This window comes from Aegilops tauschii, chromosome 6 (assembly GCF_002575655.3).
Source record: "Aegilops tauschii subsp. strangulata cultivar AL8/78 chromosome 6, Aet v6.0, whole genome shotgun sequence".
NCBI lineage: Eukaryota > Viridiplantae > Streptophyta > Magnoliopsida > Poales > Poaceae > Aegilops > Aegilops tauschii.
The window spans coordinates 237,531,411-237,556,562 of NC_053040.3; positions in this window are offsets into that span (position 1 = coordinate 237,531,411).

Sequence of the window (25,152 nt, forward strand, 5' to 3'; positions counted from 1 at the left end):
TCGAGGCGGACGTCCTCGCGCTAGCGACGACGGACGCCGAGACGAGCACGTGACACCACTGCCACCCTGTCTTACCGTAACGCGAGTCGAGGCGGACGTCGTCGCGGTAGCGACGATGGACGCCGAGACGAGCACGTGACACCACTGCCACCCTGTCATACCGTAACGCCAGTCGAGGCGGACGTCGTCGCGATAGCGACGATGGACTCCGAGACGAGCACGTGACACCACTGTCACCCTGTCTATCTTAGGGTAACGCGAGTCGAGGCGGACGTCGTCGCGGTAGCGACGAAGGACGCCGAGACGAGCACGTGACACCACTGCCACCCTGTCTATCTTAAGGTAACGCGAGTCAAGGCGAACGTCGTCGCGGTAGCGACGACGGACGCCGAGACGAGCACGTGACACCACTGCCACCCTGTCTATCTTAGGGTAACGCGAGTCGAGGCGGACGTCGTCGCGGTAGCGACGATGGACGCCGAGACGAGCACGTGACACCACTGCCACCCTGTCTATCTTAGGGTAACGCGAGTCGAGGCGTACGTTGTCGCGGTAGCGAAGACGGACGCCTAGACGAGCACGTGACACCACTGCCATCATGTCTTAGCGTAACGCGAGTCGAGGCGGACGTCGTCGCGGTAGCGACGATGGACGCCGAGACGAGCACGTGACACCACTGCCACCCTGTCGATCTTAGGGTAACGCGAGTCGAGGTGGACGTCGTCGCGATAGCGACGACGGATGCCAAGACGAGCACGTGACATCACTGCCATCCTGTCTTAGCGTAACGCGAGTCGAGGCGGACGTCGTCGCGGTAGCGACGATGGACGCCGAGACGAGCACGTGACACCACTGTCACCCTGTCTATCTTAGGGTAACGTGAGTCGAGGCGAACGTCGTCGCGGTAGCGACGACGGACGCCGAGACGAGCACGTGACACCACTGCCACCCTGTCTATCTTAGGGTAACGCGAGTCGAGGCGGACGTCGTCGCGGTAGCGACGATGGACGCCGAGACGAGCACGTGACACCACTGCCACCCTGTCTATCTTAGGGTAACGCGAGTCGAGGCGTACGTTGTCGCGGTAGCGATGACGGACGCCAAGACGAGCACGTGACACCACTGCCATCATGTCTTAGCGTAACAAGAGTCGAGGCGGACGTCGTCGCGGTAGCGACGATTGACGCCGAGACGAGCACGTCACACCATTGTCACCCTGTCTATCTTAGGGTAACGCGAGTCGAGGCGGACGTCGTCGCGGTAGCGACGATGGACGCCGAGACGAGCACGTGACACCACTGCCACCCTGTCTATCTTAGGGTAACGCGAGTCGAGGCGGACGTTGTCGCGGTAGCGACGACGGACGCCGAGACGAGCACGTGACACCACTGCCACCCTGTCTTACCGTAACGCGAGTCGAGGCGGACGTCGTCGCGGTAGCGACGATGGACGCCGAGACGAGCACGTGACACCACTGCCACCCTGTCATACCGTAACGCCAGTCGAGGCGGACGTCGTCGCGATAGCGACGATGGACTCCGAGACGAGCACGTGACACCACTGTCACCCTGTCTATCTTAGGGTAACGCGAGTCGAGGCGGACGTCGTCGCGGTAGCGACGATGGACGCCGAGACGAGCACGTGACACCACTGCCACCCTGTCTATCTTAGGGTAACGCGAGTCGAGGCGAACGTCGTCGCGGTAGCGACGACAGATGCCGAGACGAGCACGTGACACCACTGCCACCCTGTCTATCTTAGGGTAACGCGAGTCGAGGCGGACGTCCTCGCGCTAGCGACGACGGACGCCGAGACGAGCACGTGAGACCACTGCCACCCTGTCTATCTTAGGGTAACGCGAGTCGAGGCGGACGTCCTCGCGCTAGCGACGACGGACGCCGAGACGAGCACGTGACACCACTGCCACCCTGTCTTACCGTAACGCGAGTCGAGGCGGACGTCGTCGCGGTAGCGACGATGGACGCCGAGACGAGCACGTGACACCACTGCCACCCTGTCATACCGTAACGCCAGTCGAGGCGGACGTCGTCGCGATAGCGACGATGGACTCCGAGACGAGCACGTGACACCACTGTCACCCTGTCTATCTTAGGGTAACGCGAGTCGAGGCGGACGTCGTCGCGGTAGCGACGATGGACGCCGAGACGAGCACGTGACACCACTGCCACCCTGTCTAACTTAAGGTAACGCGAGTCAAGGCGGACGTCGTCGCGGTAGCGACGACGGACGCCAAGACGAGCACGTGACACCACTGCCATCATGTCTTAGCGTAACAAGAGTCGAGGCGGACGTCGTCGCGGTAGCGACGATTGACGCCGAGACGAGCACGTCACACCATTGTCACCCTGTCTATCTTAGGGTAACGCGAGTCGAGGCGGACGTCGTCGCGGTAGCGACGATGGACGCCGAGACGAGCACGTGACACCACTGCCACCCTGTCTATCTTAGGGTAACGCGAGTCGAGGCGGACGTTGTCGCGGTAGCGACGACGGACGCCGAGACGAGCACGTGACACCACTGCCACCCTGTCATACCGTAACGCCAGTCGAGGCGGACGTCGTCGCGATGGCGACGATGGACTCCGAGACGAGCACGTGACACCACTGTCACCCTGTCTATCTTAGGGTAACGCGAGTCGAGGCGGACGTCGTCGCGGTAGCGACGATGGACGCCGAGACGAGCACGTGACACCACTGCCACCCTGTCTATCTTAGGGTAACGTGAGTCGAGGCGAACGTCGTCGCGGTAGCGACGACGGACGCCGAGACGAGCACGTGACACCACTGCCACCCTGTCTATCTTAGGGTAACGCGAGTCGAGGCGGACGTCGTCGCGGTAGCGACGATGGACGCCGAGACGAGCACGTGACACCACTGCCACCCTGTCTATCTTAGGGTAACGCGAGTCGAGGCGTACGTTGTCGCGGTAGCGAAGACGGACGCCAAGACGAGCACGTGACACCACTGCCATGATGTCTTAGCGTAACGCGAGTCGAGGCGGACGTCGTCGCGGTAGCGACGATGGACGCCGAGACGATCACGTGACACCACTGCCACCCTGTCGATCTTAGGGTAACGCGAGTCGAGGCGGACGTCGTCGCGATAGCGACGACGGATGCCAAGACGAGCACGTGACATCACTGCCATCCTGTCTTAGCGTAACGCGAGTCGAGGCGGACGTCGTCGCGGTAGCGACGATGGACGCCGAGACGAGCACGTGACACCACTGTCACCCTGTCTATCTTTGGGTAACGTGAGTCGAGGCGAACGTCGTCGCGGTAGCGACGACGGACGCCGAGACGAGCACGTGACACCACTGCCACCCTGTCTATCTTAGGGTAACGCAAGTCGAGGCGGACGTCGTCGCGGTAGCGACGATGGACGCCGAGACGAGCACGTGACACCACTGCCACCCTGTCTATCTTAGGGTAACGCGAGTCGAGGCGTACGTTGTCGCGGTAGCGATGACGGACGCCAAGACGAGCACGTGACACCACTGCCATCATGTCTTAGCGTAACAAGAGTCGAGGCGGACGTCGTCGCGGTAGCGACGATTGACGCCGAGACGAGCACGTCACACCATTGTCACCCTGTCTATCTTAGGGTAACGCGAGTCGAGGCGGACGTCGTCGCGGTAGCGACGATGGACGCCGAGCGAGCACGTGACACCACTGCCACCCTGTCTATCTTAGGGTAACGCGAGTCGAGGCAGACGTTGTCGCGGTAGCGACGACGGACGCCGAGACGAGCACGTGACACCACTGCCTCCCTGTCTTACCGTAACGCGAGTCGAGGCGGACGTCGTCGCGGTAGCGACGATGGACGCCGAGACGAGCACGTGACACCACTGCCACCCTGTCATACCGTAACGCCAGTCGAGGCGGACGTCGTCGCGATAGCGACGATGGACTCCGAGACGAGCACGTGACACCACTGTCACCCTGTCTATCTTAGGGTAACGCGAGTCGAGGCGGAAGTCGTCGCGGTAGCGACGATGGACGCCGAGACGAGCACGTGACACCACTGCCACCCTGTCTATCTTAGGGTAACGCGAGTCGAGGCGAACGTCATCGCGGTAGCGACGACATATGCCGAGACGAGCACGTGACACCACTGCCACCCTGTCTATCTTAGGGTAACGCGAGTCGAGGCGGACGTCCTCGCGCTAGCGACGACGGACGCCGAGACGAGCACGTGAGACCACTGCCACCCTGTCTATCTTAGGGTAACGCGAGTCGAGGCGGACGTCCTCGCGCTAGCGACGACGGACGCCGAGACGAGCACGTGACACCACTGCCACCCTGTCTTACCGTAACGCGAGTCGAGGCGGACGTCGTCGCGGTAGCGACGATGGACGCCGAGACGAGCACGTGACACCACTGCCACCCTGTCATACCGTAACGCCAGTCGAGGCGGACGTCGTCGCGATAGCGACGATGGACTCCGAGACGAGCACGTGACACCACTGTCACCCTGTCTATCTTAGGGTAACGCGAGTCGAGGCGGACGTCGTCGCGGTAGCGACGATGGACGCCGAGACGAGCACGTGACACCACTGCCACCCTGTCTATCTTAAGGTAACGCGAGTCAAGGCGGACGTCGTCGCGGTAGCGACGACGGACGCCAAGACGAGCACGTGACATCACTGCCATCCTATCTTAGCGTAACGCGAGTCGAGGCGAACGTCGTCGCGGTAGCGACGATAGACGCCGAGGCGAGCACGTGACACCACTGTCACCCTATCTATCTTAGGGTAACGCGAGTCGAGGCGGACGTCGTCGCCGTAGTGGCAATGGACGCCGATACGAGCACGTGACTCCACTGCCACCCTGTCTATCTTAGTGTAACGCGAGTCGAAGCGGACGTCGTCGCGCGAAACAAGCACGTGACGCCACTGCCACCCTGTCTTACCATAACGCGAGTCGAGGCGGCCGTCGTCGCGATAGCGACGATGGACGCCGAGACGAGCACGTGACACCACTGTCACGCTGTCTACCTTAGGGTAACGCGAGTCGAGGCGAACGTCGTCGCGGTAGCGACGACGGACGCCGAGACGAGCACGTGACACCACTGCCACCCTGTCTATCTCTGAGTAACGCGAGTCGAGGCGGACGTCGTCGCGGTAGCGACGATTGACGCCGAGACGAGCACGTCACACCATTGTCACCCTGTCTATCTTAGGGTAACGCGAGTCGAGGCGGACGTCGTCGCGGTAGCGACGACGGACGCCGAGACGAGCACGTGACACCACTGCCACCCTGTCTTACCGTAACGCGAGTCGAGGCGGACGTCGTCGCGGTAGCGACGATGGACGCCGAGACGAGCACGTGACACCACTGCCACCCTGTCTATCTTACGGTAACGCGAGTCGAGGCGGACGTCGTCGCGGTAGCGACGACGGACGCGAAGACTAGCACGTGACACCACTGCCATCATGTCTTAGCGTAACGCGAGTCGAGGTGGACGTCGTCGCGATAGCGACGACGGACGCCGAGACGAGCACGTGACACCACTGCCACCCTGTCTATCTTAGGGTAACGCGAGTCGAGGCGGACGTCGTCGCGGTAGCGACGATGGACGCCGAGACGAGCACGTGACACCACTGCCACCATGTCTATCTTAGGGTAACGCGAGTCGAGGCGTACGTTGTCGCGGTAGCGACGACGGACGCCAAGACGAGCACGTGACACCACTGCCATTATGTCTTAGCGTAACAAGAGTCGAGGCGGACTTCGTCGCGGTAGCGACGATTGACGCCGAGACGAGCACGTCACACCATTGTCACCCTGTCTATCTTAGGGTAACGCGAGTCGAGGCGGACGTCGTCGCGGTAGCGACGATGGACGCCGAGACGAGCACGTGACACCACTGTCACCCTGTCTATCTTAGGGTAACGTGAGTCGAGGCGAACGTCGTCGCGGTAGCGACGACGGACGCCGAGACGAGCACGTGACACCACTGCCACCCTGTCTATCTTAGGGTAACGCGAGTCGAGGCGGACGTCGTCGCGGTAGCGACGATGGACGCCGAGACGAGCACGTGACACCACTGCCACCCTGTCTATCTTAGGGTAACGCGAGTCGAGGCGTACGTTGTCGCGGTAGCGATGACGGACGCCAAGACGAGCACGTGACACCACTGCCATCATGTCTTAGCGTAACAAGAGTCGAGGCGGACGTCGTCGCGGTAGCGACGATTGACGCCGAGACGAGCACGTCACACCATTGTCACCCTGTCTATCTTAGGGTAACGCGAGTCGAGGCGGACGTCGTCGCGGTAGCGACGATGGACGCCGAGCGAGCACGTGACACCACTGCCACCCTGTCTATCTTAGGGTAACGCGAGTCGAGGCGGACGTTGTCGCGGTAGCGACGACGGACGCCGAGACGAGCACGTGACACCACTGCCACCCTGTCTTACCGTAACGCGAGTCGAGGCGGACGTCGTCGCGGTAGCGACGATGGACGCCGAGACGAGCACGTGACACCACTGCCACCCTGTCATACCGTAACGCCAGTCGAGGCGGACGTCGTCGCGATAGCGACGATGGACTCCGAGACGAGCACGTGACACCACTGTCACCCTGTCTATCTTAGGGTAACGCGAGTCGAGGCGGACGTCGTCGCGGTAGCGACGATGGACGCCGAGACGAGCACGTGACACCACTGCCACCCTGTCTATCTTAGGGTAACGCGAGTCGAGGCGAACGTCATCGCGGTAGCGACGACATATGCCGAGACGAGCACGTGACACCACTGCCACCCTGTCTATCTTAGGGTAACGCGAGTCGAGGCGGACGTCCTCGCGCTAGCGACGACGGACGCCGAGACGAGCACGTGAGACCACTGCCACCCTGTCTATCTTAGGGTAACGCGAGTCGAGGCGGACGTCCTCGCGCTAGCGACGACGGACGCCGAGACGAGCACGTGACACCACTGCCACCCTGTCTTACCGTAACGCGAGTCGAGGCGGACGTCGTCGCGGTAGCGACGATGGACGCCGAGACGAGCACGTGACACCACTGCCACCCTGTCATACCGTAACGCCAGTCGAGGCGGACGTCGTCGCGATAGCGACGATGGACTCCGAGACGAGCACGTGACACCACTGTCACCCTGTCTATCTTAGGGTAACGCGAGTCGAGGCGGACGTCGTCGCGGTAGCGACGATGGACGCCGAGACGACCACGTGACACCACTGCCACCCTGTCTATCTTAAGGTAACGCGAGTCAAGGCGGACGTCGTCGCGGTAGCGACGACGGACGCCAAGACGAGCACGTGACATCACTGCCATCCTATCTTAGCGTAACGCGAGTCGAGGCGAACGTCGTCGCGGTAGCGACGATAGACGCCGAGGCGAGCACGTGACACCACTGTCACCCTATCTATCTTAGGGTAACGCGAGTCGAGGCGGACGTCGTCGCCGTAGTGGCAATGGACGCCGAGACGAGCACGTGACTCCACTGCCACCCTGTCTATCTTAGTGTAACGCGAGTCGAAGCGGACGTCGTCGCGCGAAACAAGCACGTGACGCCACTGCCACCCTGTCTTACCATAACGCGAGTCGAGGCGGCCGTCGTCGCGATAGCGACGATGGACGCCGAGACGAGCACGTGACACCACTGTCACGCTGTCTACCTTAGGGTAACGCGAGTCGAGGCGAACGTCGTCGCGGTAGCGACGATGGACGCCGAGACGAGCACGTGACACCACTGCCACCCTGTCTATCTTAGGGTAACGCGAGTCGAGGCGTACGTTGTCGCGGTAGCGATGACGGACGCCAAGACGAGCACGTGACACCACTGCCATCATGTCTTAGCGTAACAAGAGTCGAGGCGGACGTCGTCGCGGTAGCGACGATTGACGCCGAGACGAGCACGTCACACCATTGTCACCCTGTCTATCTTAGGGTAACGCGAGTCGAGGCGGACGTCGTCGCGGTAGCGACGATGGACGCCGAGCGAGCACGTGACACCACTGCCACCCTGTCTATCTTAGGGTAACGCGAGTCGAGGCGGACGTTGTCGCGGTAGCGACGACGGACGCCGAGACGAGCACGTGACACCACTGCCACCCTGTCTTACCGTAACGCGAGTCGAGGCGGACGTCGTCGCGGTAGCGACGATGGACGCCGAGACGAGCACGTGACACCACTGCCACCCTGTCATACCGTAACGCCAGTCGAGGCGGACGTCGTCGCGATAGCGACGATGGACTCCGAGACGAGCACGTGACACCACTGTCACCCTGTCTATCTTAGGGTAACGCGAGTCGAGGCGGACGTCGTCGCGGTAGCGACGATGGACGCCGAGACGAGCACGTGACACCACTGCCACCCTGTCTATCTTAGGGTAACGCGAGTCGAGGCGAACGTCATCGCGGTAGCGACGACATATGCCGAGACGAGCACGTGACACCACTGCCACCCTGTCTATCTTAGGGTAACGCGAGTCGAGGCGGACGTCCTCGCGCTAGCGACGACGGACGCCGAGACGAGCACGTGAGACCACTGCCACCCTGTCTATCTTAGGGTAACGCGAGTCGAGGCGGACGTCCTCGCGCTAGCGACGACGGACGCCGAGACGAGCACGTGACACCACTGCCACCCTGTCTTACCGTAACGCGAGTCGAGGCGGACGTCGTCGCGGTAGCGACGATGGACGCCGAGACGAGCACGTGACACCACTGCCACCCTGTCATACCGTAACGCCAGTCGAGGCGGACGTCGTCGCGATAGCGACGATGGACTCCGAGACGAGCACGTGACACCACTGTCACCCTGTCTATCTTAGGGTAACGCGAGTCGAGGCGGACGTCGTCGCGGTAGCGACGATGGACGCCGAGACGACCACGTGACACCACTGCCACCCTGTCTATCTTAAGGTAACGCGAGTCAAGGCGGACGTCGTCGCGGTAGCGACGACGGACGCCAAGACGAGCACGTGACATCACTGCCATCCTATCTTAGCGTAACGCGAGTCGAGGCGAACGTCGTCGCGGTAGCGACGATAGACGCCGAGGCGAGCACGTGACACCACTGTCACCCTATCTATCTTAGGGTAACGCGAGTCGAGGCGGACGTCGTCGCCGTAGTGGCAATGGACGCCGAGACGAGCACGTGACTCCACTGCCACCCTGTCTATCTTAGTGTAACGCGAGTCGAAGCGGACGTCGTCGCGCGAAACAAGCACGTGACGCCACTGCCACCCTGTCTTACCATAACGCGAGTCGAGGCGGCCGTCGTCGCGATAGCGACGATGGACGCCGAGACGAGCACGTGACACCACTGTCACGCTGTCTACCTTAGGGTAACGCGAGTCGAGGCGAACGTCGTCGCGGTAGCGACGACGGACGCCGAGACGAGCACGTGACACCACTGCCACCCTGTCTATCTCTGAGTAACGCGAGTCGAGGCGGACGTCGTCGCGGTAGCGACGATTGACGCCGAGACGAGCACGTCACACCATTGTCACCCTGTCTATCTTAGGGTAACGCGAGTCGAGGCGGACGTCGTCGCGGTAGCGACGACGGACGCCGAGACGAGCACGTGACACCACTGCCACCCTGTCTTACCGTAACGCGAGTCGAGGCGGACGTCGTCGCGGTAGCGACGATGGACGCCGAGACGAGCACGTGACACCACTGCCACCCTGTCTATCTTACGGTAACGCGAGTCGAGGCGGACGTCGTCGCGGTAGCGACGACGGACGCGAAGACTAGCACGTGACACCACTGCCATCATGTCTTAGCGTAACGCGAGTCGAGGTGGACGTCGTCGCGATAGCGACGACGGACGCCGAGACGAGCACGTGACACCACTGCCACCCTGTCTATCTTAGGGTAACGCGAGTCGAGGCGGACGTCGTCGCGGTAGCGACGATGGACGCCGAGACGAGCACGTGACACCACTGCCACCATGTCTATCTTAGGGTAACGCGAGTCGAGGCGTACGTTGTCGCGGTAGCGACGACGGACGCCAAGACGAGCACGTGACACCACTGCCATCATGTCTTAGCGTAACAAGAGTCGAGGCGGACTTCGTCGCGGTAGCGACGATTGACGCCGAGACGAGCACGTCACACCATTGTCACCCTGTCTATCTTAGGGTAACGCGAGTCGAGGCGGACGTCGTCGCGGTAGCGACGATGGACGCCGAGACGAGCACGTGACACCACTGCCACCCTGTCTATCTTAGGGTAACGCGAGTCGAGGCGGACGTGGTCGCGGTAGCGACGACGGACGCCGAGACGAGCACGTGACACCACTGCCACCCTGTCTTACCGTAACGCGAGTCGAGGCGGACGTCGTCGCGGTAGCGACGATGGACGCCGAGACGAGCACGTGACACCACTGCCACCCTGTCTATCTTAGGGTAACGCGAGTCGAGGCGGACGTGGTCGCGGTAGCGACGACGGACGCCGAGACGAGCACGTGACACCACTGCCACCCTGTCATACCGTAACGCCAGTCGAGGCGGACGTCGTCGCGATGGCGACGATGGACTCCGAGACGAGCACGTGACACCACTGTCACCCTGTCTATCTTAGGGTAACGCGAGTCGAGGCGGACGTCGTCGCGGTAGCGACGATGGACGCCGAGACGAGCACGTGACACCACTGCCACCCTGTCTATCTTAAGGTAACGCGAGTCAAGGCGGACGTCGTCGCGGTAGCGACGACGGACGCCAAGACGAGCACGTGACATCACTGCCATCCTCTCTTAGCGTAACGCGAGTCGAGGCGGACGTCGTCGCGGTAGCGACGATAGACGCCGAGGCGAGCACGTGACACCACTGTCACCCTATCTATCTTAGGGTAACGCGAGTCGAGGCAGACGTCGTCGCGGTAGTGGCAATGGACGCCGAGACGAGCACGTGACTCCACTGCCACCCTGTCTATCTTAGTGTAACGCGAGTCGAAGCGGACGTCGTCGCGCGAAACAAGCACGTGACGCCACTGCCACCCTGTCTTACCATAACGCGAGTCGAGGCGGCCGTCGTCGCGATAGCGACGATGGACGCCGAGACGAGCACGTGACACCACTGTCACGCTGTCTACCTTAGGGTAACGCGAGTCGAGGCGAACGTCGTCGCGGTAGCGACGACGGACGCCGAGACGAGCACGTGACACCACTGCCACCCTGTCTATCTCTGAGTAACGCGAGTCGAGGCGGACGTCGTCGCGGTAGCGACGATTGACGCCGAGACGAGCACGTCACACCATTGTCACCCTGTCTATCTTAGGGTAACGCGAGTCGAGGCGGACGTCGTCGCGGTAGCGACGACGGACGCCGAGACGAGCACGTGACACCACTGCCACCCTGTCTTACCGTAACGCGAGTCGAGGCGGACGTCGTCGCGGTAGCGACGATGGACGCCGAGACGAGCACGTGACACCACTGCCACCCTGTCTATCTTACGGTAACGCGAGTCGAGGCGGACGTCGTCGCGGTAGCGACGACGGACGCGAAGACTAGCACGTGACACCACTGCCATCATGTCTTAGCGTAACGCGAGTCGAGGTGGACGTCGTCGCGATAGCGACGACGGACGCCGAGACGAGCACGTGACACCACTGCCACCCTGTCTATCTTAGGGTAACGCGAGTCGAGGCGGACGTCGTCGCGGTAGCGACGATGGACGCCGAGACGAGCACGTGACACCACTGCCACCATGTCTATCTTAGGGTAACGCGAGTCGAGGCGTACGTTGTCGCGGTAGCGACGACGGACGCCAAGACGAGCACGTGACACCACTGCCATTATGTCTTAGCGTAACAAGAGTCGAGGCGGACTTCGTCGCGGTAGCGACGATTGACGCCGAGACGAGCACGTCACACCATTGTCACCCTGTCTATCTTAGGGTAACGCGAGTCGAGGCGGACGTCGTCGCGGTAGCGACGATGGACGCCGAGACGAGCACGTGACACCACTGTCACCCTGTCTATCTTAGGGTAACGTGAGTCGAGGCGAACGTCGTCGCGGTAGCGACGACGGACGCCGAGACGAGCACGTGACACCACTGCCACCCTGTCTATCTTAGGGTAACGCGAGTCGAGGCGGACGTCGTCGCGGTAGCGACGATGGACGCCGAGACGAGCACGTGACACCACTGCCACCCTGTCTATCTTAGGGTAACGCGAGTCGAGGCGTACGTTGTCGCGGTAGCGATGACGGACGCCAAGACGAGCACGTGACACCACTGCCATCATGTCTTAGCGTAACAAGAGTCGAGGCGGACGTCGTCGCGGTAGCGACGATTGACGCCGAGACGAGCACGTCACACCATTGTCACCCTGTCTATCTTAGGGTAACGCGAGTCGAGGCGGACGTCGTCGCGGTAGCGACGATGGACGCCGAGCGAGCACGTGACACCACTGCCACCCTGTCTATCTTAGGGTAACGCGAGTCGAGGCGGACGTTGTCGCGGTAGCGACGACGGACGCCGAGACGAGCACGTGACACCACTGCCACCCTGTCTTACCGTAACGCGAGTCGAGGCGGACGTCGTCGCGGTAGCGACGATGGACGCCGAGACGAGCACGTGACACCACTGCCACCCTGTCATACCGTAACGCCAGTCGAGGCGGACGTCGTCGCGATAGCGACGATGGACTCCGAGACGAGCACGTGACACCACTGTCACCCTGTCTATCTTAGGGTAACGCGAGTCGAGGCGGACGTCGTCGCGGTAGCGACGATGGACGCCGAGACGAGCACGTGACACCACTGCCACCCTGTCTATCTTAGGGTAACGCGAGTCGAGGCGAACGTCATCGCGGTAGCGACGACATATGCCGAGACGAGCACGTGACACCACTGCCACCCTGTCTATCTTAGGGTAACGCGAGTCGAGGCGGACGTCCTCGCGCTAGCGACGACGGACGCCGAGACGAGCACGTGAGACCACTGCCACCCTGTCTATCTTAGGGTAACGCGAGTCGAGGCGGACGTCCTCGCGCTAGCGACGACGGACGCCGAGACGAGCACGTGACACCACTGCCACCCTGTCTTACCGTAACGCGAGTCGAGGCGGACGTCGTCGCGGTAGCGACGATGGACGCCGAGACGAGCACGTGACACCACTGCCACCCTGTCATACCGTAACGCCAGTCGAGGCGGACGTCGTCGCGATAGCGACGATGGACTCCGAGACGAGCACGTGACACCACTGTCACCCTGTCTATCTTAGGGTAACGCGAGTCGAGGCGGACGTCGTCGCGGTAGCGACGATGGACGCCGAGACGACCACGTGACACCACTGCCACCCTGTCTATCTTAAGGTAACGCGAGTCAAGGCGGACGTCGTCGCGGTAGCGACGACGGACGCCAAGACGAGCACGTGACATCACTGCCATCCTATCTTAGCGTAACGCGAGTCGAGGCGAACGTCGTCGCGGTAGCGACGATAGACGCCGAGGCGAGCACGTGACACCACTGTCACCCTATCTATCTTAGGGTAACGCGAGTCGAGGCGGACGTCGTCGCCGTAGTGGCAATGGACGCCGAGACGAGCACGTGACTCCACTGCCACCCTGTCTATCTTAGTGTAACGCGAGTCGAAGCGGACGTCGTCGCGCGAAACAAGCACGTGACGCCACTGCCACCCTGTCTTACCATAACGCGAGTCGAGGCGGCCGTCGTCGCGATAGCGACGATGGACGCCGAGACGAGCACGTGACACCACTGTCACGCTGTCTACCTTAGGGTAACGCGAGTCGAGGCGAACGTCGTCGCGGTAGCGACGACGGACGCCGAGACGAGCACGTGACACCACTGCCACCCTGTCTATCTCTGAGTAACGCGAGTCGAGGCGGACGTCGTCGCGGTAGCGACGATTGACGCCGAGACGAGCACGTCACACCATTGTCACCCTGTCTATCTTAGGGTAACGCGAGTCGAGGCGGACGTCGTCGCGGTAGCGACGACGGACGCCGAGACGAGCACGTGACACCACTGCCACCCTGTCTTACCGTAACGCGAGTCGAGGCGGACGTCGTCGCGGTAGCGACGATGGACGCCGAGACGAGCACGTAACACCACTGCCACCCTGTCTATCTTACGGTAACGCGAGTCGAGGCGGACGTCGTCGCGGTAGCGACGACGGACGCGAAGACTAGCACGTGACACCACTGCCATCATGTCTTAGCGTAACGCGAGTCGAGGTGGACGTCGTCGCGATAGCGACGACGGACGCCGAGACGAGCACGTGACACCACTGCCACCCTGTCTATCTTAGGGTAACGCGAGTCGAGGCGGACGTCGTCGCGGTAGCGACGATGGACGCCGAGACGAGCACGTGACACCACTGCCACCATGTCTATCTTAGGGTAACGCGAGTCGAGGCGTACGTTGTCGCGGTAGCGACGACGGACGCCAAGACGAGCACGTGACACCACTGCCATCATGTCTTAGCGTAACAAGAGTCGAGGCGGACTTCGTCGCGGTAGCGACGATTGACGCCGAGACGAGCACGTCACACCATTGTCACCCTGTCTATCTTAGGGTAACGCGAGTCGAGGCGGACGTCGTCGCGGTAGCGACGATGGACGCCGAGACGAGCACGTGACACCACTGCCACCCTGTCTATCTTAGGGTAACGCGAGTCGAGGCGGACGTGGTCGCGGTAGCGACGACGGACGCCGAGACGAGCACGTGACACCACTGCCACCCTGTCTTACCGTAACGCGAGTCGAGGCGGACGTCGTCGCGGTAGCGACGATGGACGCCGAGACGAGCACGTGACACCACTGCCACCCTGTCTATCTTAGGGTAACGCGAGTCGAGGCGGACGTGGTCGCGGTAGCGACGACGGACGCCGAGACGAGCACGTGACACCACTGCCACCCTGTCATACCGTAACGCCAGTCGAGGCGGACGTCGTCGCGATGGCGACGATGGACTCCGAGACGAGCACGTGACACCACTGTCACCCTGTCTATCTTAGGGTAACGCGAGTCGAGGCGGACGTCGTCGCGGTAGCGACGATGGACGCCGAGACGAGCACGTGACACCACTGCCACCCTGTCTATCTTAAGGTAACGCGAGTCAAGGCGGACGTCGTCGCGGTAGCGACGACGGACGCCAAGACGAGCACGTGACATCACTGCCATCCTCTCTTAGCGTAACGCGAGTCGAGGCGGACGTCGTCGCGGTAGCGACGATAGACGCCGAGGCGAGCACGTGACACCACTGTCACCCTATCTATCTTAGGGTAACGCGAGTCGAGGCAGACGTCGTCGCGGTAGTGGCAATGGACGCCGAGACGAGCACGTGACTCCACTGCCACCCTGTCTATCTTAGTGTAACGCGAGTCGAAGCGGACGTCGTCGCGCGAAACAAGCACGTGACGCCACTGCCACCCTGTCTTACCATAACGCGAGTCGAGGCGGCCGTCGTCGCGATAGCGACGATGGACGCCGAGACGAGCACGTGACACCACTGTCACCCTGTCTACCTTAGGGTAACGCGAGTCGAGGCGAACGTCGTCGCGGTAGCGACGACGGACGCCGAGACGAGCACGTGACACCACTGCCACCCTGTCTATCTCTGAGTAACGCGAGTCGAGGCGGACGTCGTCGCGGTAGCGACGATTGACGCCGAGACGAGCACGTCACACCATTGTCACCCTGTCTATCTTAGGGTAACGCGAGTCGAGGCGGACGTCGTCGCGGTAGCGACGACGGACGCCGAGACGAGCACGTGACACTACTGCCACCCTGTCTTACCGTAACGCGAGTCGAGGCGGACGTCGTCGCGGTAGCGACGATGGACGCCGAGACGAGCACGTGACACCACTGCCACCCTGTCTATCTTACGGTAACGCGAGTCGAGGCGGACGTCGTCGCGGTAGCGACGACGGACGCGAAGACTAGCACGTGACACCACTGCCATCATGTCTTAGCGTAACGCGAGTTGAGGTGGACGTCGTCGCGATAGCGACGACGGACGCCGAGATGAGCACGTGACACCACTGCCACCCTGTCTATCTTAGGGTAACGCGAGTCGAGGCGGACGTCGTCGCGGTAGCGACGATGGACGCCGAGACGAGCACGTGACACCACTGCCACCATGTCTATCTTAGGGTAACGCGAGTCGAGGCGTACGTTGTCGCGGTAGCGACGACGGACGCCAAGACGAGCACGTGACACCACTGCCATCATGTCTTAGCGTAACAAGAGTCGAGGCGGACGTCGTCGCGGTAGCGACGATTGACGCCGAGACGAGCACGTCACACCATTGTCACCCTGTCTATCTTAGGGTAACGCGAGTCGAGGCGGACGTCGTCGCGGTAGCGACGATGGACGCCGAGACGAGCACGTGACACCACTGCCACCCTGTCTATCTTAGGGTAACGCGAGTCGAGGCGGACGTTGTCGCGGTAGCGACGACGGACGCCGAGACGAGCACGTGACACCACTGCCACCCTGTCTTACCGTAACGCGAGTCGAGGCGGACGTCGTCGCGGTAGCGACGATGGACGCCGAGACGAGCACGTGACACCACTGCCACCCTGTCATACCGTAACGCCAGTCGAGGCGGACGTCGTCGCGATGGCGACGATGGACTCCGAGACGAGCACGTGACACCACTATCACCCTGTCTATCTTAGGGTAACACGAGTCGAGGCGGACGTCGTCGCGGTAGCGACGACGGACGCCGAGACGAGCACGTGACACCACTGCCACCCTGTCTATCTTAAGGTAACGCGAGTCAAGGCGGACGTCGTCGCGGTAGCGACGACGGACGCCAAGACGAGCACGTGACATCACTGCCATCCTATCTTAGCGTAACGCGAGTCGAGGCGGACGTCGTCGCGGTAGCGACGATAGACGCCGAGGCGAGCACGTGACACCACTGTCACCCTATCTATCTTAGGGTAACGCGAGTCGAGGCGGACGTCGTCGCGGTAGCGGCAATGGACGCCGAGACGAGCACGTGACTCCACTGCCACCCTGTCTATCTTAGTGTAACGCGAGTCGAAGCGGACGTCGTCGCGCGAAACAAGCACGTGACGCCACTGCCACCCTGTCTTACCATAACGCGAGTCGAGGCGGACGTCGTCGCGATAGCGACGATGGACGCCGAGACGAGCACGTGACACCACTGTCACCCTGTCTACCTTAGGGTAACGCGAGTCGAGGCGAACGTCGTCGCGGTAGCGACGACGGACGCCGAGACGAGCACGTGACACCACTGCCACCCTGTCTATCTTTGAGTAACGCGAGTCGAGGCGGACGTCGTCGCGGTAGCGACGATGGACGCCGAGACGACCACGTGACACCACTGCCACCCTGTCTATCTTAGGGTAACGCGAGTCGAGGCGGACGTTGTCGCGGTAGCGAAGACGGACGCCAAGACGAGCACGTGACACCACTGCCATCATGTCTTAGCGTAACGCGAGTCGAGGCGGACGTCGTCGCGGTAGCGACGACGGACGCCGAGACGAGCACGTGACACCACTGCCACCCTGTCGATCTTAGGGTAACGCGAGTCGAGGCGGACGTCGTCGCGATAGCGACGACGGATGCCAAGACGAGCACGTGACATCACTGCCATCCTGTCTTAGCGTAACGCGAGTCGAGGCGGACGTCGTCGCGGTAGCGACGAAGGACGCCGAGACGAGCACGTGACACCACTGTCACCCTGTCTATCTTAGGGTAACGGGAGTCGAGGCGAACGTCGTCGCGGTAGCGACGACGGACGCCGAGACGAGCACGTGACACCACTGCCACCCTGTCTATCTTAGGGTAACGCGAGTCGAGGCGGACGTCGTCGCGGTAGCGACGATGGACGGCGAGACGAGCACGTGACACCACTGCCACCCTGTCTATCTTAGGGTAACGCGAGTCGAGGCGGACGTCGTCGCGGTAGCGACGATGGACGGCGAGACGAGCACGTGACACCACTGCCACCCTGTCTATCTTAGGGTAACGCGAGTCGAGACGTACGTTGTCGCGGTAGCGACGACGGACGCCAAGACGAGCACGTGACACCACTGCCATCATGTCTTAGCGTAACAGGAGTCGAGGCGGACGTCGTCGCGATAGCGACGATTGACGCCGAGACGAGCACGTCACACCATTGTCACCCTGTCTATCTTAGGGTAACGCGAGTCGAGGCGGACGTCGTCGCGGTAGCGACGATGGACGCCGAGACGAGCACGTGACACCACTGCCACCCTGTCTATCTTAGGGTAACGCGAGTCGAGGCGGACGTTGTCGCGGTAGCGACGACGGACGCCGAGACGAGCACGTGACACCACTGCCACCCTGTCTTACCGTAACGCGAGTCGAGGCGGACGTCGTCGCGGTAGCGACGATGGACGCCGAGACGAGCACGTGACACCACTGCCACCCTGTCATACCGTAACGCCAGTCGAGGCGGACGTCGTCGCGATAGCGACGATGGACTCCGAGACGAGCACGTGACACCACTGTCACCCTGTCTATCTTAGGGTAACGCGAGTCGAGGCGGACGTCGTCGCGGTAGCGACGACGGACGCCGAGACGAGCACGTGAGACCACTGCCACCCTGTCTATCTTAGGGTAACGCGAGTCGAGGCGAACGTCGTCGCGGTAGCGACGACAGATGCCGAGACGAGCACGTGACACCACTGCCACCCTGTCTATCTTAGGGTAACGCGAGTCGAGGCGGACGTCCTCGCGCTAGCGACGACGGACGCCGAGACGAGCACGTGAGACCACTACTACCCTGTCTATCTTAGGGTAACGCGAGTCGAGGGAAACGTCGTCGCGGTAGCGACGACGGACGCCGAGACGAGCACGTGACACCACTGCCACCCTATCTATCTTAGGGTAACGCGAGTCGAGGCGGACGTCGTCGCGGTAGCGACGATGGACGGCGAGACGAGCACGTGACACCACTGCCACCCTGTCTATCTTAGGGTAACGCGAGTCGAGGCGGACGTCGTCGCGGTAGCGACGATGGACGGCGAGACGAGCACGTGACACCACTGCCACCCTGTCTATCTTAGGGTAACGCGAGTCGAGACGTACGTTGTCGCGGTAGCGACGACGGACGCCAAGACGAGCACGTGACACCACTGCCATCATGTCTTAGCGTAACAAGAGTCGAGGCGGACGTCGTCGCGGTAGCGACGATTGACGCCGAGACGAGCACGTCACACCATTGTCACCCTGTCTATCTTAGGGTAACGCGAGTCGAGGCGGACGTCGTCGCGGTAGCGACGATGGACGCCGAGACGAGCACGTGACACCACTGCCACCCTGTCTATCTTAGGGTAACGCGAGTCGAGGCGGACGTTGTCGCGGTAGCGACGACGGACGCCGAGACGAGCACGTGACACCACTGCCACCCTGTCTTACCGTAACGCGAGTCGAGGCGGACGTCGTCGCGGTAGCGACGATGGACGCCGAGACGAGCACGTGACACCACTGCCACCCTGTCATACCGTAACGCCAGTCGAGGCGGACGTCGTCGCGATAGCGACGATGGACTCCGAGACGAGCACGTGACACCACTGTCACCCTGTCTATCTTAGGGTAACGCGAGTCGAGGCGGACGTCGTCGCGGTAGCGATGACGGACGCCGAGACGAGCACGTGAGACCACTGCCACCCTGTCTATCTTAGGGTAACGCGAGTCGAGGCGAACGTCGTCGCGGTAGCGACGACAGATGCCGAGACGAGCACGTGACACCACTGCCACCCTGTCTATCTTAGGGTAACGCGAGTCGAGGCGGACGTCCTCGCGCTAGCGACGACGGACGCCGAGACGAGCACGTGAGACCACTACCACCCTGTCTATCTTAGGGTAACGCGAGTCGAGGGAAACGTCGTCGCGGTAGCGACGACGGACGCCGAGACGAGCACGTGACACCACTGCCACCCTGTCATACCGTAACGCCAGTCGAGGCGGACGTCGTCGCGATAGCGACGATGGACTCCGAGACGAGCACGTGACACCACTGGCACCCTGTCTATCTTAGGGTAACGTGAGTCGAGGCGAACGTCGTCGCGGTAGCGACGACGGACGCCGAGACGAGCACGTGACACCACTGCCACCCTGTCGATCTTAGGGTAACGCGAGTCGAGGCGGACGTCGTCGCGGTAGCGACGATGGACGCCGAGACGAGCACGTGACACCACTGCCACCCTGTCTATCTTAGGGTAACGCGAGTCGAGGTGTACGTTGTCGCGGTAGCGACGACGGACGCCAAGACGAGCACGTGACACCACTGCCATCATGTCTTAGCGTAACAAGAGTCGAGGCGGACGTCGTCGCGGTAGCGACGATTGACGCCGAGACGAGCACGTGACACCACTGCCACCCTGTCTTACCGTAACGCGAGTCGAGGCGGACGTCGTCGCGGTAGCGACGATGGACGCCGAGACGAGCACGTGACACCACTGCCACCCTGTCATACCGTAACACCAGTCGAGGCGGACGTCGTCGCGATAGCGACGATGGACTCCGAGACGAGCACGTGACACCACTGTCACCCTGTCTATCTTAGGGTAACGCGAGTCGAGGCGGACGTCGTCGCGGTAGCGACGACGGACGCCGAGACGAGCACGTGACACCACTGCCACCCTTTCTATCTTACGGTAACGCGAGTCGAGGCGGACGTCGTCGCGGTAGCGATGATGGACGCCGAGACGAGCACGTGACACCACTGCCACCCTGTCTATCTTAGGGTAACGCGAGTCGAGGCGGACGTCCTCGCGCTAGCGACGACGGACGCCGAGACGAGCACGTGAGACCACCGCCACCCTGTCTATCTTAGGGTAACGCGAGTTGAGGGGAACGTCGTCGCGGTAGCGACGACGGACGCCGAGACGAGCACGTGACACCACTGCCACCCTGTCATACCGTAACGCCAGTCGAGGCGGACGTCGTCGCGATAGCGACGATGGACTCCGAGACGAGCACGTGACACCACTGTCACCCTGTCTATCTTAGGGTAACGTGAGTCGAGGCGAACGTCGTCGCGGTAGCGACGACGGACGCCGAGACGAGCACGTGACACCACTGCCACCCTGTCGATCTTAGGGTAACGCGAGTCGAGGCGGACGTCGTCGCGGTAGCGACGATGGACGCCGAGACGAGCACGTGACACCACTGCCACCCTGTCTATCTTAGGGTAACGCGAGTCGAGGCGTACGTTGTCGCGGTAGCGACGACGGACGCCAAGACGAGCACGTGACACCACTGCCATCATGTCTTAGCGTAACAAGAGTCGAGGCGGACGTCGTCGCGGTAGCGACGATTGACGCCGAGACGAGCACGTGACACCACTGCCACCCTGTCTTACCGTAACGCGAGTCGAGGCGGACGTCGTCGCGGTAGCGACGATGGACGCCGAGACGAGCACGTGACACCACTGCCACCCTGTCATACCGTAACACCAGTCGAGGCGGACGTCGTCGCGATAGCGACGATGGACTCCGAGACGAGCACGTGACACCACTGTCACCCTGTCTATCTTAGGGTAACGCGAGTCGAGGCGGACGTCGTCGCGGTAGCGACGACGGACGCCGAGACGAGCACGTGACACCACTGCCACCCTTTCTATCTTACGGTAACGCGAGTCGAGGCGGACGTCGTCGCGGTAGCGATGATGGACGCCGAGACGAGCACGTGACACCACTGCCACCCTGTCTATTTTAGGGTAACGCGAGTCGAGGCGGACGTCCTCGCGCTAGCGACGACGGACGCCGAGACGAGCACGTGAGACCACCGCCACCCTGTCTATCTTAGGGTAACGCGAGTTGAGGGGAACGTCGTCGCGGTAGCGACGACGGACGCCGAGACGAGCACGTGACACCACTGCCACCCTGTCATACCGTAACGCCAGTCGAGGCGGACGTCGTCGCGATAGCGACGATGGACTCCGAGACGAGCACGTGACACCACTGTCACCCTGTCTATCTTAGGGTAACGTGAGTCGAGGCGATCGTCGTCGCGGTAGCGACGACGGACGCCGAGACGAGCACGTGACACCACTGCCACCCTGTCGATCTTAGGGTAACGCGAGTCGAGGCGGACGTCGTCGCGGTAGCGACGATGGACGCCGAGACTAGCACGTGACACCACTGCCAACCTGTCTATCTCAGGGTAACGCGAGTCGAGGCGTACGTTGTCGCGGTAGCGACGACGGACGCCAAGACGAGCACGTGACACCACTGCCATCATGTCTTAGCGTAACAAGAGTCGAGGCGGACGTCGTCGCGGTAGCGACGATTGACGCCGAGACGAGCACGTCACACCATTGTCACCCTGTCTATCTTAGGGTAACGCGAGTCGAGGCGGACGTCGTCGCGGTAGCGACGATGGACGCCGAGACAAGCACGTGACACCACTGCCACCCTGTCTATCTTAGGGTAACGCGAGTCGAGGCGGACGTTGTCGCGGTAGCGACGATGGACGCCGAGACGAGCACTTGAGACCACTGCCACCCTGTCTTACCGTAACGCGAGTCGAGGCGGACGTCATCGCGGTAGCGACGATGGACGCCGAGACGAGCACGTGACACCACTGCCACCCTGTCATACCGTAACGCGAGTCGAGGCGGACGTCGTCGCGATAGCGACGATGGACTCCGAGACGAGCACGTGACACCACTGTCACCCTGTCTATCTTAGGGTAACGCGAGTCGAGGCGGACGTCGTCGCGGTAGCGACGATGGACGCCGAGACGAGCACGTGACACCACTGCCACCCTGTCTATCTTAGGGTAACGCGAGTCGAGGCGAACGTCGTCGCGGTAGCGACGACAGATGCCGAGACGAGCACGTGACACCACTGCCACCCTGTCTATCTTAGGGTAACGCGAGTCGAGGCGGACGTCCTCGCGCTAGCGACGACGGACGCCGAGACGAGCACGTGAGACCACTGCCACCCTGTCTATCTTAGGGTAACGCGAGTCGAGGGGAACGTCGTCGCGGTAGCGACGACGGACGCCGAGACGAGCACGTGACACCACTGCCACCCTGTCTTACCGTAACGCCAGTCGAGGCGGACGTCGTCGCGGTAGCGACGATGGACGCCGAGACGAGCACGTGACACCACTGCCACCCTGTCATACCGTAACGCCAGTCGAGGCGGACGTCGTCGCGATAGCGACGATGGACTCCGAGACGAGCACGTGACACCACTGTCACCCTGTCTATCTTAGGGTAACGCGAGTCGAGGCGGACGTCGTCGCGGTAGCGACGACGGACGCCGAGACGAGCACGTGAGACCACTGCCACCCTGTCTATCTTAGGGTAACGCGAGTCGAGGCGAACGTCGTCGCGGTAGCGACGACAGATGCCGAGACGAGCACGTGACACCACTGCCACCCTGTCTATCTTAGGGTAACGCGAGTCGAGGCGGAATTCCTCGCGCTAGCGACGACGGACGCCGAGACGAGCACGTGAGACCACTGCCACCCTGTCTATCTTAGGGTAACGCGAGTCGAGGGGAACGTCGTCGCGGTAGCGACGACGGACGCCGAGACGAGCACGTGACACCACTGCCACCCTGTCATACCGTAACGCCAGTCGAGGCGGACGTCGTCGCGATAGCGACGATGGACTCCGAGACGAGCACGTGACACCACTGTCACCCTGTCTATCTTAGGGTAACGTGAGTCGAGGCGAACGTCGTCGCGGTAGCGACGACGGACGCCGAGACGAGCACGTGACACCACTGCCACCCTGTCGATCTTAGGGTAACGCGAGTCGAGGCGGACGTCGTCGCGGTAGCGACGATGGACGCCGAGACGAGTACGTGACACCACTGCCACCCTGTCTATCTTAGGGTAACGCGAGTCGAGGCGTACGTTGTCGCGGTAGCGACGACGGACGCCAAGACGAGCACGTGACACCACTGCCATCATGTCTTAGCGTAACAAGAGTCGAGGCGGACGTCGTCGCGGTAGCGACGATTGACGCCGAGACGAGCACGTGACACCACTGCCACCCTGTCTTACCGTAATGCGAGTCGAGGCGGACGTCGTCGCGGTAGCGACGATGGACGCCGAGACGAGCACGTGACACCACTGCCACCCTGTCATACCGTAACGCCAGTCGAGGCGGACGTCGTCGCGATAGCGACGATGGACTCCGAGACGAGCACGTGACACCACTGTCACCCTGTCTATCTTAGGGTAACGCGAGTCGAGGCGGACGTCGTCGCGGTAGCGACGACAGATGCCGAGACGAGCACGTGACACCACTGCCACCCTGTCTATCTTAGGGTAACGCGAGTCGAGGCGGACGTCCTCGCGCTAGCGACGACGGACGCCGTGACGAGCACGTGAGACCACTGCCACCCTGTCTATCTTAGGGTAACGCGAGTCGAGGGGAACGTCGTCGCGGTAGCGACGACGGACGCCGAGACGAGCACGTGACACCACTGCCACCCTGTCATACCGTAACGCCAGTCGAGGCGGACGTCGTCGCGATAGCGACGATGGACTCCGAGACGAGCACGTGACACCACTGTCACCCTGTCTATCTTAGGGTAACGTGAGTCGAGGCGAACGTCGTCGCGGTAGCGACGACGGACGCCGAGACGAGCACGTGACACCACTGCCACCCTGTCGATCTTAGGGTAACGCGAGTCGAGGCGGACGTCGTCGCGGTAGCGACGATGGACGCCGAGACGAGCACGTGACACCACTGCCACCCTGTCTATCTTAGGGTAACGCGAGTCGAGGCGTACGTTGTTGCGGTAGCGACGACGGACGCCAAGACGAGCACGTGACACCACTGCCATCATGTCTTAGCGTAACAAGAGTCGAGGCGGATGTCGTCGCGGTAGCGACGATTGACGCCGAGACGAGCACGTCACACCATTGTCACCCTGTCTATCTTAGGGTAACGCGAGTCGAGGCGGACGTCGTGGCGGTAGCGACGATGGACGCCGAGACGAGCACGTGACACCACTGCCACCCTGTCTTACCGTAACGCGAGTCGAGGCGGACGTCGTCGCGGTAGCGACGATGGACGCCGAGACGAGCACGTGACACCACTGCCACCCTGTCATACCGTAACGCCAGTCGAGGCGGACGTCGTCGCGATAGCGACGATGGACTCCGAAACGAGCACGTGACACCACTGTCACCCTGTCTATCTTAGGGTAACGCGAGTCGAGGCGGACGTCGTC